We start from the raw sequence: 5,132 nt of genomic DNA on the forward strand, positions 1-5,132 counted from the left end.
GTGAGACTGAGGCTAGCCTGGTCTACATAGTGAGTTCCAGGCCAGCTGAGGCTACAGGGAGACCCTGTCTCAAAAACACAAACAAAAACTACAGAAGTTGTATATAGACTCACATAAACTGTTATCATTGCTCAAGTTTCTGCCTCATCCTCCAGATGAAAAAGGATCCTGTATCCTAGAAGAGGTGACAGGGGAGGCCAAGGGAAAAGAATAAGAACAGGGGCAGAGGTCGTGGGAAAGGTAATGGTTTTAGAAGTGAAAGAGAGAGTGGAGGCAGGGGCTTCCGGAGAGGAAGAGGAAGTGGTTCTCCCAGGAAGGGGACATTAGATGTAACCTTTGACAGACTTCCCCAACCCCCAACTTCTGTTTTACCACCATAATCTGTTTCTACTGTGGATTGGAAATTTGAGTCTTGAACAATCTTAGAGATGTCATTTTAGGGGGCTGGAGAGATGGCTCAACAGTTAAGAGCACTTACTGCTCTTATAGAGGACCTAGCTTGATTCCCAGCACCCACATCACATGACTCATAACAACCTGTAAGTCTAGCTCCAGAGGATCAGACACATCTGCTCTCTGCAGACGTCCACACACAGACACATACATACAATTAAAAATAAAATAAAATCTTGGGCTGGGCGTGGTGGCATGCACCTTTAATCCCTGCACTTGGGAGGCAGAGGCAGGCGATGTCTGTGAGTTCACGGCCAGCCTGGTCTACATAGTGAGTTCCAGGACAGCTGGGACTACAAAGAGACCCTGTCTCAAAAAAAATAAAATAAAATAAAATAAAATCTTAGGATCTATTGAAAATTGATAGCTGCTGGGAGAGGAAAAGTCAGTGTGACACCTGGTAGGATGATGGCACTCCAAGGGATGGACCCACACCCTAGAGCATTTGGGGAACACAATTAGACTTGATAAGTCTTTAAAAAGAGAAAAATAATGAAAGACATGAGATAATAGGGTGGGGTGGAGATGTGGGAAGGGATCTAAATATATTCAAAATACATTGTATAATATTCTCAAAATAAAGCCAGGTATGGTGGCACACACCTTTAACCCCAGCACTCAGGAGGCAGAGGTAGGTGAAACTCTGAGTTCAAAGCCAGCCTGGACTACATAGTGAGTTTCAGGCCAGCTGGGGCTACAGGGACATCCTGTCTTGAAACAAACAATCTTTTTTTAAAGATAAATCATTCTACGACAGTGAAACTGAAATGTCAATATAATTCAAAAACGCCTGCAGCAAAACAGTTGTTTACTTCAAAAGAGCACAAATAAGATTTGTTTTATACAGTGACTGTCACTCTGTGGATATTTAATAAATGGACAGACATTTTTATTAAAACATACTTTTAAAGTAAAATGTTTTATTCCTCTAAGAAGGAAGGAAGGAAGGGAGGGAAGGAGGGAGGGAGAGAGAGAGAGAGAGAGAGAAAGAAAGAAAGAAAGAAGAAAGAAAGAAAGAAAGAAAGAAAGAAAGAAAGAAAGAAAGAAAGAAAGGAGAGAAACACTTTAACTCCCTCAAGGTCACACGTCAATAAGCCTCAGAGCTGAGATCTAGACTTGGTAGCTTGGTTCCTGAGTCTATGTTCTGTTCCATTTACCATCCCAGCTGTTGATGCCAATATAACAGCCCCCAGAGTAGAAAGTCTCATCCTGTTAGACCCCGTACCCGAGGGTAAATTCAGCATAAACTAGCTTCACACATAACTTCATGGCAAACAACATATTGTACTAGCTACTGGATAAGAGTGAAGAGAAAATAGCTCAAATGAAATGGTATGCATTTGGGGGACTGGAGAGATGGCTCAGCGGTTAAGAGCACTGGCTGCTCTTGCAGAGGACCTGGGTTCAGTTCCCAGCATGCACGTGGCGGCTAACAACCATCTGCAACTCCAATTCCAGGGGAATCCAACACCCTCTTCTGATTTGCTCAGGCATTGAGCGACATGGGCGCACTTACACACATTCAGGCGATACACTCCAGTTCCAGGGAATCTGACCCCCTCTTCTGACCTCCTCAGGCATTGCGTGACATGGGTGCACTTACACATATGTAAGCAATATAGTCATGCACATAAGATAAAAATAATAAAATATTTTTAAACTATGCATTTTAATAAAAGTGCTTAGATACAACCATACCAGAAGACAAATAGCTGGATGCTGGAGTCCAAATCCAGAAGCACTGTGAGGGCGGTGACTGGAGACACAGATGAGTGTAGATGTGCCACACTGACTGCTCACTTATCCTGGGCACCATTACCATAGATGACACTATTTTCCAAAATGATGAATAATCTTGTTCAAGTTCTTTAAAAAGCAAGTATCATTTCCCTGTTGGTTTATACAAGTTATATTTCTAGAAAATTTAATGAAATTCATGAAAAAATATTCTATGCTTGGATATAAAATGGAATTAGGTCCAACTGATGCTTAATAAGCTTTATATCTAGATAGGTGTCCACTAAGGTATTGAGTCTATTATTAGTACAGACCTCATTATTCAGAGTAGTGGGTTTCGCTGTGAAAACCTCATACAAGCATATAACATATTTTGATTATGTCTACCCGCCATTACCCTCCTTTTCCCTTCCCTCCCTGCCACCATGATCCCCTTCCCCTCTCTGATGGAAAGTATATTAGTTACTTTTCTATTGCTGTGATGAAACTCCATGACCAAAAGCAGTTGACAGAAGAAAAAGCTTATTATGTTATGGCTCATGGTTCCAGTGGGAGAGTCCATGACAGGGAAGGCTACTGCTAATACTTCCAGCCTGGTGGAACATGGGTATGCAGGCATCTCTACTGTATACTTTATTCTTTCAGTGTATGCCAAGGAGTGGAATAGCCAGATCATATTAATTTTCAGGTTTGTTTTTTTTGTTTTGTTTTGTCTTGTCTTGTCTTTTTGAAGCAGGGTCTCCCTGTAGCCCCAGCTGTCCTGGAACTCACTATGTAGACCAGGCTGGCCTTGAACTCAGAGATCCGCCTGCCTCTGCTGCCCAAGTGCTGGGACTACAGGCATGCGCCACCACTCCCGACTTAATTTTCAGTTTTTGAAGGTACGTCAATACTGATTTCCAGAGTGGCTGTGCTAGCTAGTTTACATCCCTAACAGTATATACGGTTTTCCTTTTCCCAGAATCTTGTTAGCATTTCCTCCTCCTCCTCCTCCTCCTCCTCCTCCTCTTCCTCCTCCTTCCTCCCTCTTCTCTCTGTCTCTTATCTTTTTTGACAGGGTCTCATCTACCATATGCTAACCCTAAATTATCTACATAGCCAAGAATGGCAGTGAAGTCCATAGCTGTATACCCAGCCCCTCCCCCTCCTTGTCTTCCTTTCCTTCCTGGAAATCTACCTTGCTGGCCTGTACCTCAGGACAATCTTGCTTCTGATACCTGTGGGAATTACCAGTGTGCACCGCTCCACCTGGAAATAGTGTCATTATTTATTGCACTTATGCTTTCCTTCTTCCTTCTCTTCTGCTGTTTACATTTTGTTGTATTGAGTTTTGTGGGGTTTTGTTGGTGGTGTTGAGTTTGGGGTTTTCTGTTTATTCCTATACCTTTTGAGACAGAGGTCTCCTTGTTGGCACACCTGGCCTGGAACTGGCTATGTGGACTAGGCTGGCCTGTATCTCATAGAGATATGCCTGTCTCTGAAACTGAGTGCTTGGATTGAAGGTGTGTGCCACCATGCTTGGCATATTAAGTTTTGAAACAGGGTCTCACATTGTGTAACCTAGGTTAGCCTTGAAGTAACAAGCCTCCTGCCTCACCCCTAAATTCTGAGTTGTATTTTTTTGAAAGTATAGATTGGAGTTGTGGACAATGAAATACCAAACTATTTTCCCACACAGGGTCTCATGCAGCTGGCCTTGTACTCACCATGAAGCTGAGGCTGGCCTTGAATTTCTGACCGTCCTGTCACCACCACTTCAGTGCTAGAATTACAGGCAAGCACCACCGTGCCTGGTTGAAGCAATGCTAGAGATCAAACCCAGAGCTTTGCACATGCTAGGCGAGCACTCTACCAACCCAGCTACATCTCCAGCCCATGTTTTTGTTTTCGCTGGCCTTGTACTCACCATGAAGCTGAGGCTGGCCTTGAATTTCTGACCGTCCTGTCACCACCACTTCAGTGCTAGAATTACAGGCAAGCACCACCGTGCCTGGTTGAAGCAATGCTAGAGATCAAACCCAGAGCTTTGCACATGCTAGGCGAGCACTCTACCAACCCAGCTACATCTCCAGCCCATGTTTTTGTTTTCCTGTTGATGGCCACTCTGACCAAGGAATTTAAAGTCAAGAGGAAAGTCAAGCATGGCCACACACCTGTAATTCCAGCACTTGGGGGATGGAAATGATCAGGCATCCAAAGTCATCCTCCACTACACAATGAGTTTATAGCCAGCCCGAAATACATGAGATCCTATCTTGAAAAAAAAAGAAGTAGAATGCAGAAAATCCTTTGGAGTATAGTATTATCCTATGCATTTAAATGTCATTTAGATGTATCTTGTCACCCTTAAGTGCTGTAGCTCCCTGTAATCACTGTGACAACCAAAAACATCCCCATAAATTTCTTTATATTATCTTTATTATCTTAATTTTATGTGTATGAGTGTATCGCCTCCATGTATGAAGTTACATATGACGGTTAGCTGTCATGGTCCCCACATATTTCTAAACTGCACCCTAAGACTGGTACTCACACCACTGTGAACAACACAACTTCCATATTTCTAAACTGCACCCTAAGACTGGTACTCACACCACTGTGAACAACACAACTTCCAGACCCCAAATAGTGGCACCAGGCGGGAGTATTCCAGGGCAGCCGATGTTCACCCCTGGGGACATGTGTAACTTCAAACTTCTTTTTTTAAAGATTTATTTATTTTTATTTGTACAAGTGTTTTGGCTTGCCTGTATGTGTGATGGTATGTTCATGGTGCCCTGGAAGAGGGTGACAGAGCTGCCATGTGGGTGCTGGGAGTCAAACTCAAGTCCTCTGGAATCCAGAACAGCAATTGCTCTTACCCCTGAGCTACCTTTCCAGCCCCTAACTTCAAAAAAAAAAAAAAAGAAAGAAAGAAAGAAAGAAAGAAAGAAAGAAAGGAA

Source organism: Nannospalax galili, unplaced genomic scaffold (genome assembly GCF_000622305.1).
Source record: "Nannospalax galili isolate Female #2095 unplaced genomic scaffold, S.galili_v1.0 scaffold867, whole genome shotgun sequence".
Taxonomy (NCBI): domain Eukaryota; kingdom Metazoa; phylum Chordata; class Mammalia; order Rodentia; family Spalacidae; genus Nannospalax; species Nannospalax galili.